The 14,747-nt window shown below is 38.0% G+C and overlaps 1 long non-coding RNA gene across 1 annotated transcript; it reads right to left on the bottom strand.

The window, feature by feature from the left end:
- Positions 1-1,712: 1,712 nt before the first annotated feature.
- LOC137166491 (uncharacterized) lies at positions 1,713-13,999 on the bottom strand. Its single transcript, XR_010923713.1, has 3 exons — positions 13,826-13,999; positions 9,894-9,933; positions 1,713-2,637 (listed from the first exon to the last, which is right to left on the bottom strand). It is a non-coding gene; the product is annotated as an uncharacterized lncRNA (long non-coding RNA).
- Positions 14,000-14,747: the final 748 nt, after the last annotated feature.

The raw sequence follows: 14,747 nt of genomic DNA, 5'->3' as shown, positions 1-14,747 counted from the left end.
GTCAGTACTGAGTATTATTCAGGGAAGGGGCTTATAAATCCTTTCAACCATGTCTCTGATGGTCTGGATCCAGGTACCCAAACTTGGTACAGAGTCTGTCTTAAACTGACTTTTCTTCTTTGCCTCTGCAGTATTGACACGACTCAGAGCCTGCATGGAATTCTCCTTGGGACCTGAGATCTCTATAGCCTTCTTGTATGCCAGTGACCAAGAGCTGCTTGGAGATATACTCCTTACCTCCTTATGTTTGGAGACAGATGTAGATGAGGACTTTGGAACCTTAGGTGTACTGATTGTCACAGTACCACCTACCTCTCTAGTGGTCTTCTGTGACCAAGATCTTGATGTTGACAGAGCACTAGCAGTTCTAGGAGATATAAAGGAGGTCCTCCGCCCTTGGATCAGAAGATGGACATAACATTTGCTCCATTATTAAGAATTTAAACTAGATCTCCCTATTTTTTTTAATCTATTCTTGAAGGACGTGCTGATCTTGCACTTAATGGGGATATAAGTACCACTCAAACAGTGGAGGCATTGGGAATGTCTGTCACTGTTAGGAATAGCTGCTTAGCAGGAGAGGTACCTCTTGAATCCAGGGGAGCCTAGCATTCCTGAACAAAATACTCAAAAAAGACAATCCCAAAAAAGGGGAAATTCTTAACAACTATTTAACTATATCTAAGAATAAAAAATTTAAAAAAAATATTTTGAGAGAAAAAAGAAAGAAAAAAAAACCATTACGTTATAAGCACTGAAAGGTAAGTAACTAGAAACAAACACTCTAAGTAAATGCTAAATATTAGAGATCAGACACAGGTTGCAGACTCCATCTTAAGCCAAATGTGGCTGTGAAGAAACTGAGGGCAGTTTGCCCGCACAGTCCTATATAGTGTCAAGGCTGTGTAAGGTGGATGCACAGTCTGCACGGGCACTGTTATCAATAATCTGCGATCAAAAGCACATAGCACAAGCACACTTGAAGTGGAGCACCCACAGAGATACTACTTGAAGAAGAACCTAGAGCATCTCAGCACAAAAAACCATGATATATTGCCCAGGCACGCACAACGTAGAAACAGCGAGGACACAGTAATTCTGCTAAGGCAATGCTGTGGGAAAGCCTGCAGCCAGGCTAGACTAACCTGAGTACTCAGAGTGGGTGCCAATCACCTGGATTAATCATACAGTGAAGATATATCTCTAGAGATGGTCCCTCCAATCACACTGAGCCACAGTGTTGGGGCATTACAGGGACATTTGCTGCCTGTATTGCTTTATCTGTTCTATGGATAACAACAGGGACGTCAGAGCTGCCAGCATAGACTGTTACATAAATTCACTTATGTCTGAATTCCCGGTTATATGAAGGCCCTTTATGCTCTATTCTTGCAATTTAAAGGGTCATTAATATGAGTGTAAATTACATTTATGCCCACTTTAAAGCTTTGAGCTTTCAGCACCTTTGAGCTTGCACAGGGTAAACACAAATCAAGTCCTTTTTTTAAAAAAATGCTGAAATAGAAGTCACATGGTACTTTTCATAGATTTACCTTTAAGAAATAGTAAATAAAAGCAAATTACCCTGCTGACCATGGAAGAAAAGCAATATGTGATATCATTGGGAGAAATGGAAGATAAGAGAGAAAAAACAAACAGGAAAAGCGAGTAAATTAAATTAATATTTAATAAGTAAGTAGTAAATAGTAAGCTGGAATGTTGGTGTTTCTTGAGTAGTGCTGGCATTCAGTCTTCGGCTTCATGGCATGGTGACATCTGCACACACTGTGCTGTGGATTATTGCACAAAAAAACAATAGATTTCCTCCCATTTTTTACATTGATAGCAAACGTAGCAATTTGCTTGATTGGAGAGATGCTTGGACATTTTTCAGCTGGAGGGGACTAGCCTATTGAAGACATAATGAGTCTTGCCTTTGTAGCACTCCTGACTGGATGGAGACCAAGCTCTTGGTTTTTTAAAAACAGTCTTTGCACATGATTATTAAGAGATCATCTAATTTACTCATTGGTTTCTTCAGAGTATGAACAAAGTCCAGAAAAGTGTCTGAAAATCTCATGTGTATGGAAATATTGACCGTAGCACAGAACTTGTAGCGAGGTTTTTTTTTTCAAATCTGATTGTATAAAAACTGGTCACCCAGAGTGACAAAGAAAATAAAAGCATTATTTGTTCACTACACGATATGCTGGCAGTGTGGGTGAACTAAAGGAAAGCAGTTGGAATCAGTTTTCTTTGTAGAGCATTGATGTCAATTCAGGGGGAAAGAAATAGTTGTGACGCTCACCTCAGAGTGGCTGGCTATGAAACCACTGGTGCCATTCAGTGCTAGGACCCACTGACAGATTTACTGCTTGCTGTAGAGCTGCTGCTATATGATGGAAATGGCAGGTGTAGTCTGCTACAAATATTTTTGTCTCAAGCATCTGCTCCATGCACATGTGTAACAGAGCAGCAAGAGGTCATGGAGGGACAGCTCTGTGTTTACAATGACTTATTAAGAAATGTAATTATTTTCTTTAATCTTCCTCACAACAAGGAGTTCTTCTCACTAACCTGTAGTTCTATTGCAGTGCAGGGGACATAGCTGAGCAAATCAATACCAGGTAATGGGCACTGAAACAGAGAGAGAACATATTACTTCAAAAAGTATTTTATATATATTGCTTATAAAAAACTACTGCTAACACCTAATGAAAATGTGACTATACAATTTTTAAGTAAGTTACAGGAAAATCAAAGAGGAACTGTGCTATTCAACAGTTGAAAAATATGAAATTTGTTACCAAGTCAGGTCCAAGACAAATCCTAGATCCAATTAACCCCCAACACTGAGGGTATTGGAAATCTGAACCCAGGTTTGGATCTTAATTTTGAGGCTTTGTGGCTCACTAAATAATAATTGAAAGTGCTTCTTAGCTCATCCATAAAGCTGGTCAAAAATCAGCATACAGATCACAATGGATTTTCTGAAATTATTTTTGGTTTTGCTCTGAGAGGCTTGTGACAGAATTTCACTCAAGTTTGAACAAACCAAAAAACTCAGGATCTGATTCTGTATAAAAACTTGGGCATGTGTTTGACTTCAAAACAGAGATCATAGGCCCTCTGTCATGAATGGGACTGGTCTCAAAGCATAAAGTTAAGAATGTATATACTCTTTGCAATATTGAGGCCGCAGTTGATACTAAATAAGGTGAAACTTAAAAGTATCAAAATAATGAAGAACTAAGAATTGTACATGATTTAAATGTGAAACCATGAATTAGTTCACTCAGGTTAATTTGAAACTAGACACTGGCCCAACCCTTACAATTTGGAACTGGATCTAGCATTTGAAGTTTGGAGGTTGTGCAGCCCGGGATGGTTGGACATGCAAATAAATGCACAATATTAGCAAACTTACATGAATCAGCTCCTCCACAATACTGAAATAAACAATGGAATCTTTTCATGTATATTAACTACCTGTTGCTCCAGAAGAGGTAAGAAAGATAAAATACCTTCTTTGGATTCATTACAAAAATGCACCAAAGGACAAAGGCAGAGAGATATTTAAAGATAGGGCCTGGGTCTCTTCTCACACCTGTTTTACACTTGTGCAATTTCATCGATTTCAGTGGGGTTACTCTTGTAAGCAGGACCAGATTCGTACCTTTCATTTAATATTTTAATTGAAAGTTATCTATATTATTATCCACTCAAATGTAATAAACAAGCTACAGATTTGGGATCCATGCAGTGGTCCATTACCAAAAGGATAAGTCCATTCAGGTTTGTTTGAATCTCTCTCTTTTTGTCTTCTGCTCACTGCTCTTTCTAAACAACCGCTGGTGCAGCTGCCGAGAAATGGTTGCCTGCAGCGTGTATATGCTCTAAGCAGGTAGCTCATGTTTTGTTTCAAAGTGGTGGGCAAACATATTTGGTTTTCTCTTGCTGCCACAGCCATACCATTATTTCAGTCTCATGAAGTAGGCCATAATTTATTTCATGAAACTCTTCTCCAATAAATATTTGCGTATGGTATCTCCTTCGGCAGCAAAGTCCAAAATAGCATCTGCTGACAAAGGTGGGTATCCATGCTAGACTTTCCAGATCTCATAGCACAGCTTCATGATGGCTAGCTGCTTAAGTGTGCCCGGTGACTTCATGATTCTCCTTCAGTGGCTAATTACACTGAAGAACAATTGCCAACCCCCTTCCTTTTGCCTTGTGCCGAGATCACAGAAAAGTGCATCTCACATAGTTGTGATTCCTGACATCACTGGCAATGCTGGGAATAATGCCACAGCCTTAGAGACACCAAGCTGTAAATGTGATTAGCACTCTTGCAAATTGAGCCCCTTTATCAGATGTGTTTTTAATATCACATTATCTGATTTCCCATTTCTGTGGGCTAGGGAAATGGAAGGAAAGCAGCTTTCATCCATGTGTACAATGCCCAACACCAACAAAGCAATCACCAACAAAGGATGAAAGTTTGTAGTACAATAGCAGTTCAGTGGGTACAAGAAAGTGTGACAAGCTGATGTCTTGCTATATCCTTTAATCAAACGAACAGAATAGAACTGATCCAAAGAATACTGCCATTGTATAGGACTGCACATGCTATTAAGATATAACCATCAAGGTCATCTTGACAGTCCCCCACTCTTTTTCTTATTTCCCCCCACCAGCTCCAAAACAGGAAAATCTTCTGAAGAAAACAAGTGCACAATTCACGGAAAGAACAAATACAGTAAATGAGAACACAATGCCCCTTTTCTTTAGGCTAATTAAATGAGGGCCAAATATTCTTTACATGTTCCCTCCTCAGAATACATGTATTTACATGCACATTGTATTTATATACACATCTTTCTAACATATACTAAACCTTTGCTTTGCAACAGTAGCTGCTTAAAAATAATGCCATCGACCTGTACTGACATTACAAGATCAAATTCAAGTGGTTTTACCGTTAATAGCTTACAAAGCAGTTTCCAGGCAATATGTAGAATTTTGCCTGATTTGAGTTCTAAATCTTGGTGAAAAAATGACTGAATATGTAGAATAAGAGGGCATTGATGAATTTGGACTTGATAGTTAAACCTCTGTTTTGTAGACAATACAAAGGGTCAGCAGATACTGAACTAGGTATGAAAGTCTGAATGTAAAGTGAACAGAAGGGTTTATTCAAGTGATTTTCTATCCAAGGGTAATAAGGAGTTCTTTTCCAACCAAATTTAATCTTTGGGAATTGCACCAATGAGAATTTTCTGATTAGGCTCAGAAACTAAATGGGTTATTATTTCTTTCATGAGAGTAGTGCCTACAGGCCCCAAACAAGACCAGGAACCCATTGTGCTAGGCACTCTGCAAACACATGGTAAGAGTTAGTCCCAGCCACAAAGAGATTACAGACAAGAGAGTCAAAGGCACTGGGAAACAGAGGCACAGAAATGATGAAGTGAGTCATCCAAGACATCAATGGCAGAATAAGGAATGCAACATAGGTTTTTTTTAATGAAATCCAAGGCCCTACTGTGCCATACCCATTCTCCTCTCACTATGTTGTAACCAAAGCCACCATTCTAAAAAAGTCGAATATTAGCATTTATCAGAATGTACTGTATGTAATGCAAAGTCATTGATAGACTTATGGATGTTTATGGATTTAGGTTTTGGAGTATTATTTTACACTCCATATGAGCATTTGTCATCCACTGGCAACTACAGAATGGTTTCTTTCTCCATTCCTTTTGCCTATTCGGGCAACATAAAAAGTTCATCAGGTACAAGTTATTTTCCACCATTGTAATAAAGGTATGGCACACAAGAGTGCTTGTAAAAAACTGATCTTTATTCTTGAGCCCCAGTCACATGGCATGGATCAGTGTAACAAAAGAGAACCCTAGAGACAATACAAATATTCTGAATGTAAAATTTTCAACAAAAAACTGAGGGGGAGAGGAATGGCAAAATATTTTACAAAAATTCTTGGCCATTTTCAAACAGCTCTACTGCTACCCTCCCATATTGCAGAGGTCAGTAACCACTGACTCCAGTGACTGCAGTTACATCTATGAATAAGCTGTGAAATGTGGCCTGAATTAAAATCTTTACATTACTATTACAATTTAGAGTCATAGAGTTTAAGGGGAGAAGGGACCACCAGATCATGTAGTCTGAACTCCTATGTATCACAGGCCAACAACACAAGCAATGGCAGTGTTAATGGCAGATAATCCTTGCAAGTGACCCACACCCACATGGTGCAACTCCCCCTCACCTCCGAAGATAACTGCCGATCTGATCTGCAGGGAAAATTCCTTCCTGACCCCACAAATGGCGATCTGTTAGGACCTGAGCATATGAAAAAGAATCAGACAGCCAAGCACCATAGAGAGAGAATGCTTGGTGCCACTTCAAAGATTTGACCCTTCCCATCTAATGTACTACTTCCAGCTGTGGCCATCCCTAATGCTTCAGAAGAGGGAGATTAAAAAAGTCCCAGAATACACTGGTGGGAGAGGGAGAATTCTCTTCCTGACCTCTTCGGGTGGCTGGCTGAAATCTTGAAGCATGAGCTTTTAGCAACATAAGACATAAATCTGAAGTGAGTCCCAGAGCTGTTGAACCCTGCCCCCTATGATCACAAGCAACCCCATTTTGCAATCTAACTCAAATTTGTCCAGCTCTCTCTTAAAAGTAATTAAGTTGTTTGGGCTCTCCCTCCCCCCAACTATTATTGGGAGCCTGTTCCAGAATGTCACCCCTCTGATGACCCCTTCTAATTTCTAGCCTGAATTTGTCCTTGGCAGGTTTATATCCATTTTTTCTTGTGCCAACATTGCTCTTTATCTTAAACAGTCTTTAACCTCCCTGGTATTTTACCTCCTTAACGAATTTATAGGGCAATCATATCCCCTCCCAACCTTCTTTTTGATAGACTATACAAGCTGAGTTCTTCCAATCTCCTCTTAGAAGATAGGCCCTTCATTCCCCTGATCATCCTAGTAGCTCTTCTCTGTATCTGTACCAGTTTAAATTCAGCTTTCTTGAATGTGAGTGACTAGGATTGTTGACGATATTCCAGATTAGGTCTTTCTAGTGCCTTGTACTAGGTCATTAATAGTTGTCCATCTCTACTGGAAATGTCTTGGCTAATATATTGTAGAATTTATTTGCCTTTTTCACAGCTATATCACATTGTGGCTCAGAATTATCTTGTGATCGACCCACATGCCCAAGTCTTTCACCTCCTCTGTCTGATGAGTGCCCAGCTTGCAGAGGAAATTATTATTATTAGACCCTAAGTGCATGACCTTGTATTTTGTACTATAGAATTTTATCCCATTTCTGTCACTCCAGTTTTCAAAGAGTCTTCAGAATCTACTAATGGTAGTTACCATCATTCTGAATTATGACATATTTTATGACACTGTCAATATAAAACATAAAAAGAAATTCACTGACATTTTGTTTCACTATTTAGAGGATAACTTAAAGATATTTTCCATTTATGCAATGCTAATTCTTTCCTGAGCTAAATAATCTTTGAAGCCAAAACTGAGGTATCTATTAACTCAGGCTGCTTCAGCAGCAAGTTAACAGGAAGTTGTTATTACACAAAATGTCTCTGTTCACATATTTTTGATCTCATGAAGAATAAAGTAACTTTAAACTATTTTAAGGAAAAGAAGGGACCATTGTGGTCATCTTAATCTCATCTCCAGCATAACAGATCATAGGACTTCATCCAGTGTGTCCAATAAATTGTGTTTGAACTACAGCATATTTTTAGAAACGTACTTTGTTGTATATATATTTTGAAATAGAAAAGAAAAGGTGGAACAGTAGCAGACCAAAGTGCTGATGAGGCCATGTGAGTTGTGAGACTATGGAGGGTAAATTCTGAGAGCACCAGCCAAAATGATCAATAAAATGAAAATGGACAAATATAGAGCCATAGGAATTAACAGACTAAAAGGACAGTTCTTTCACAGTTGCCTAAACTAGATTAGCCAAAATAATACTATACAGTTAATATTATGGACTGGATTCTCCACTTATTGAATCAGTGATGAAATTCCACTGATGTCAGTGGTGGAGGTCATGTCCTAGGCAACTGCTAACTGTGCAATACGATATCCTAGGATACATTATTTCCTTACCACAGATGGTAATTTATTTATTCCCTGAAGCATAAGGAATGATAAATTAGGCAGATAAAAAGGAGGATTATAGTAGTCTGGGCAGAATTCAAGGGGAAAATCAAAACTCTGGTGGCCCACAGGAGTGACTTAGGGTGTGAGCAGAGACGTATCCAACCTACAGGCATTAGTACTCACATATAAGCAGATTCAGCAAAATATTTAAGCATGTGCACTGATATCAGTGGAACTCAACCACATACTTATATGCCTTGCTGAATCAGGGCCTTATTCCCCAGTATTCTTATTGACTAGAACGAATCAATATTATGGAGGTGGTTTTCTAGACCCAGTTAGGGAGATTTTGCCCATCGGGCAGTAGGAAACTGAAGAATAAGTAGTGTCCAAGTATCAAGTAAGAATTGAGAAATGCACGATGCTCAGAAAAGGTTTCCAAGCTGCCCAAAGATTATTTTCTGGCCTCATCATCAACATATACAGAACTGACAGCTGGAGAGTCACATTTTTGCTGAATATAGCGACAAATAGGCAAGTCTAATAAAATTCTTCTTCTTTGATATATTATTACTATAGCACCAAGAGGCCCCAATCAGGATAAGGCTCCATTGTGCTAAATGCTGTACAAACACGTGTAAATATGCAGTTTCTGTCCCAAAGAAATTACAAGATAAGGCTCTGAAGTCAGTGGGACTACTAATGTGAATAGAGTTAAGCATATGTCAGTGTTCGAAGGATCAAAGCCTAAGATCATGCAATCTTCTGATATAGTTTTCAGACTCTATTTCCATTTTTACATTCTTGTTATTTCCATTTGACTGCTGTTCCTAGACCAGCCTTTACTCTTTTGACCTTTACTTTGTGCTCCTAGTAATATACTAGACATACTTTTTCAATGGAAAAGAAAAATGTTAGCATCAACCAAAAATTATCTTAGTTGATGAAAAATATATTTTCTTCAGAGAATACTGGCATATTATAGAAAGGTATATGTTGCTAGTAAACTAGAAATGAAGGAGGGATGGGAGAAGCCAAAGAAAAATCAAGCCACACAAGACCAATATATAATCATAATGAAGCGTTGGAGGCAATTTGGCATTGCTTTTCCTTCTAGGAATAGAAGGTCACAGGGTCTGATATGCTGCAGTGAGGGAAAGGAAAACATTTGCAGTGTGTGGATATGTTTGGAACTGTCTTACAGACAGAGCTAGGGAATTTAAAAAAATTAAGCAGTTAGACAATAGAGAAATAAAGCAGGGTATTGTTTGTGAAGTTCTGAGGCAAATTGCCAAACTTTCTGAAATGGCTGTAAATGTAGTTTTTAAAAAAAGTCAATACAGTGCTAGTGAAAGATGTCAGACTGACAGTTCTTGATGATGAGGTAAAAGCTCTGCAAATGATTTGATTAGAAACCTGACCCAACCCAAAACCAAGATGGGTTTGTGTTCTTAGTTTTGCAGACCAGGGCTGATGGTAATTGAACAATCAGCTTCCAGAAGCCCTATTGGTTAGCAGGAGACATCTTCAGTGGTAGAGGAGACTTTTCCCCTACTTCTGAAAGTCTTTGGGAATCACCGATAAGGGCAATCTCTAAGTTCTCAGAAGGCAGGATGCACTTGCTCTCATAATACAGCATTGTGAGAAAACAGCACTACAACTGCTCAGGAACTGACTAGAGGTGAGTGGGGCAACATAATCCCTAATGATGAGTACATACACCTGAATCTCCTTATACTGGAAGCCCCAGCAGTGACAACTTCTGCAAGATTCATAATTGAAGTTCCCAGTTTTTCCACAGAAACAACACAGCAACAACATAGAGCAGGTTCCACGGCAAAAAGAAAAGAGAAAGATAATAACGCTCTTACTAAATTGAAAGTATATAATGTGCAAATTCTTCACATTATCATTAAATGGCAGTATCAGACAAAAAATGAGGAAAAAACAAACAATACATTTTGTATCTAGAAGAATGTGCTTCATTTTAACGGTAGTCTAATTTTTCATGAAGCAAGGTTGACCTTGCTATTATAGTTCAGAGCATTTCCTTTCTGACCTTGTGTTTTCTATAAAGATGGGCCTGAAACTCAGATTTTGTATCTAGATCTAATTTTTCACAAATCTTAGTATTGCTGCATGTAGTAGTATTCTTCTGATCAGAGTGCATCAGAATATACAACTGTGCATTGGCCTGCATGCAGAACTTGGCTGAAAGTGTATTTAAAATATTGATTTTACATCTGGAAGTGTAGGGAAACAGAGCAAAGCTATACACAGCCTTTGCCAAGAGCACTAAGATGCAGTCCCCATTACATGGCTACTATTTATTTACAGTAGTGCCCAATACATGCTAGGTGTTTTCCAAACATTCAAAGAGGATGATTCCTACTCCAAGGAGCTCACAGTCTAAGGGCTCAAGAATTGGTTAGATTGATTGGAAATGTATAGACTCAATCTAGTCTCTCTCTATTCAGTTCAGCACTACAGATTCTAATACCTGGGAAGTTCACATCTTTGCACTTACAGTGACAAGTGGCTCAGCACAGAACTGGAGAAACATGTCCTCTTTTTTGGCATAGAAATAATAGAAATGTAGGACTGGAAGGGACCCTGAGAGGTCATCGAGTCCATCCCCCTGCACTGACCCAAGATCAAGTATACCTACACCATTCCTGACAGGTGTATGCCTAATCTGTTCTTAAAAACCTCTAATCATGAGGATTACACAATCTCTCTTGGTAATTTATTCCAGTACTTACCTAGCTTTATAGTCAGAAAGTTTTTCCTAATATCTAATCTAAATCTCCCTTGCTGCTAATTTAGCCCATTATTTTTTGTCCTACCTTCAATGGACATGGTGAACAACTGTCCTGTCTAAAACTGTCCCTAACATATTTGAAGACTTATGTCCCTTTTTTTCTCAAGACTAAACATACTCAATCTTTTTAACCTTTCCTTGTTGGTCAGATTCTCTAAACCTTTTACCGTTTTTGTTGCTATCTTTGGGACTCCCTCCAATTTCTCCACGTTTTTCTTAAAGTGTGGTATCCAATACTGGACACAATACTCCAGCGAAGGCTTTACCAATGTTGTGTAGAGCAGGACAATTACCTCTCATGCGACACTTCTGTTAATACACCCCAGAATTATATTAGTTTTTTTCACAGATGCATTGCATTGTTGACTCATATTGAATTTATGATCAACTATAACCCCAAGATCCTTTTCAACACTACTACTGTCTAGCCAGTTATTCCCCATTTTTGTATTTGTGCATTTGATATTTCCTGCCCAAGTAAAGTACTTTGTACTTGTCTTTACTGAATTTCATCAAGTTGATTTCAAGCCAATTCTCCAATTTTTCAGGGTCTTTTTGAATACTAATCCTGTCTGCCAAAGTACTTGCAACAACTCCCAATTTAGTGTCATCTACAAACTTTCTAAACATACTCTCAACTCCATTATCCAAGTTATTAATGAAAAACTTGAATAGTACCAGACTCAGGACAGACCAGTGTTGGACTACTTTTGATACTTTCTCCCAGTTTGACAAGAAACCATTGATAACTACTCTTTGGTATGATTTATCAACCTGTTATGCTGTCTCTCCTTATAGTAATTTCATCTAGCCCACATTTCCCTCATTTGCTTATGAGAATATTATGTGGGTCTGTGTCAGAAACCTTACTAAAATCAATATATATCTTGTCGACTACTTCAGTGCATCCACTAGACCAGAAACCCTTCAAAGAAGGAAATTAGTTTGGTTTGGCATGATTTGATCTGGTCAAATTCATGTTGGCTGTTATTTATTACTCTATTATCCTCTAGGTGATTCAAACTTTTTGTTTAATAATTTGTTCCAGTGTCTTTCCAGGAATCAAAGTTAGGCCAAATGGTCTATAACTTTCTAGGTCCTCTTTGTTCCTCTTTTTAAAGACAGGTACTATTTTTCGCTCTTCTCCAGTCCTCTGGGACCTCACCCATCCTTCATGAGTCCTTGAAGATAATTGCATGTCAAGACACAGATAATCACTCTCAAAATACCCTCAAAATGGGACTGCTACAGTGGGAAATGGCAAAAAAAAGAACACAACTAGTTGTTTTGTTAATCTGGGCACCTTCCTCCAGCCAGTGCTGGCCATATCACTTCTACCCCATCACTCTTCCCTGGAGATATGTTATTAAATTTCCTTAGATTGGGATAACATTTCTAAAGATAGCATGCCAGCATGGTTAATGTAAATGAGAGAGCAGCCTCTCACCAGTTTTTCAACTGCAGCAGAACCTGATATATAGAGGGAATAAGTGAAATCAGAATAGAATTCTAAAATATTTAAACTGAGATTATGCTTTTATGGCTTTATCCTGTTCCCAATAAAATCAATGAGAGCTTTCCCATTGATGTTAATGGAAGGATTGGGCCCTTAAATTATATAGCAAAATGTTCTCCATTCCTTTCAGGTTTAATGTCTATATAGACGTAGTCTGAGGTAGGATGAAAGTGTCAGTTTTTACATTTAAGGATTTGTGCTTTATGAGGCTTGATATGTTAATGCTTCCTCTGGGGCTATTCTGGATGAGTGCATTGCACAGGTGGCCTACTGCAATTTATAGACATAATAATTGAACAGGAGAAATAAGAGACAAGAGCATTTACAGCACATGGGATGCAGCTGGTTTAACCACTTTAACAGCAGGCATAACTTTTATATGACAGAGTCGCTTTCTAAAACATGGGAAGAGAACTTTTTTCTGAGAGCCCCATGCACTTTTTTGTACTCGCTTTCTCTGCTGCACATACCAGGGCATTTTCTGAGAGTGACTTTGTCAAACCCTTAAATGAGCAATTTAATCTACTATAATTTATATTGCTAAGGAACTCTTCTAAAATGAACATCTGTTAAATGCAGTCAACTTGAGAAATGCCCAAAACTCCATGAACTAAACAGTCACATACCAAAAAATATTGAAGCTAGAGAACTGATGGCACAACATGAAAAACAAAACAATTGGGTATTACAGTTCCTACTGAGTAAAATAACATAAAATAACATTTTTGTTGCTTTCCTAACAGCTGTTTACATAGTTAAACTGTTTTTTTTTTTGGTTTTTTTTTTCCATTTTTTTTGTTTCCCCAGTGCTGTATATATTTTCTGCTGAATGGCTTGACCTATGAGTGGTTTGCTAAGGAAACTGGAGAGAGCAGCTGGTCTGGAAACACATTTATTTGTCTTTATGAAAAGTAAAATTATAATAAATGGATGGCAACTTAATACCATTTGTTACAGAATCTGGTAGGAATACTTTTAAACTTAGAGAGGATAGTGAGACTGAACAGAGGGACTGGATTTTTTTTTAAAGGTAAACTCCAAATATATCCCAATCCCTACATGAAATTAAGAAAGAAAAAGAAAAATATGTCTTGAATATAATGAAATATAGTAATTCAATGATGAAGAAACTCTCATTTTGATAATCTGTTGGCATAGACTCTGGACCTGCAAGCCTTACTCACATCATACGTAGACTACACATATGAGTAAGGGTTACAGGACACAGGAAATACTTTTCCCTATTTGAATGGTGGGAAAAGACTTTTAAAGTTATTGTACTGCAAGTGCTTAACCTTAATATGTATATAAATTTACCTTTCTTGAAAGTTTGTGCCTTCTTGGGCAGTTGGCATTGGTCCTGCTTTGAGCATGGGATTGGACAAGATGACTTCCTGAGATCCCTTCCAACCCCAATATTCTATGATTCTCCGTGCATTTCATAAATGAGTGGCATTTCCTGTGTCTTGAACTGCATCATAAGATGTGACTTCTAGCTGGGGAAATTTAGGAAAATGAAAGCTGTTAATAAACATCACGCAAAGCTATAAAACTATGAAAACATTGTCAATTTCTAAGAACTGTTTCATTTAAAACAATTTAATTATATGCTGTATTACTGCCAGTTTTATGCCCTATCCACTGTTTCCCATACTATGTATTGTTATTACATATTAAATATGCACTGAATACTGGTGCTAAGGTATCGTAACTAATCAATGCAGTTTTCCTTTAATACATCACATTTTTAGCAACAGGAAGGATGCTAAGACCATTTATGTTGCAATGGACATCTTCTTCTGAGGACAATATTTGTTTTTAAATTTGAGTTGAATTTTGCTTTCATTTACTCCAGTGTCACTCTAGAATTAAAGCTCAGTTCAGCCAGGTACTGAGCACTTTGGTCCAACACAGCACTTACATATGTGCTTAACTTTAAGCACATGGATACTTCAATGGGAATACTTTGCTGGACTGGGGTCAGAGTGCTCAGTACCTAGCAGGACTGAGCCCTAAATCCACCAATGTTTGATTTACTTCAGATTTACACTGAGATAAATGAAACCCAGTTTTGACTCTTTGCCTCTAATTGTCTCCCAGTTATGGTTGAGGGCTACATTTGACAAGTATCCTCTTGGCTCAGTTCTAATTGCACCACAGTTACAACAAATGAAATACAAGTTATGGTTTCTTGTCCTCGACCTAAGCCTCAATTTACATAAGAACTGAAGAACTGTGT

Source organism: Emydura macquarii, unplaced genomic scaffold, assembly GCF_026122565.2.
Source record: "Emydura macquarii macquarii isolate MOO-44397 ecotype Brisbane River unplaced genomic scaffold, CSIRO-AGI_Emac_v2 contig_2863, whole genome shotgun sequence".
NCBI lineage: Eukaryota > Metazoa > Chordata > Testudines > Chelidae > Emydura > Emydura macquarii.
The sequence above is the reverse complement of the archived record's forward strand: the minus strand, read 5'-3'. Positions and strand labels throughout refer to the sequence as shown.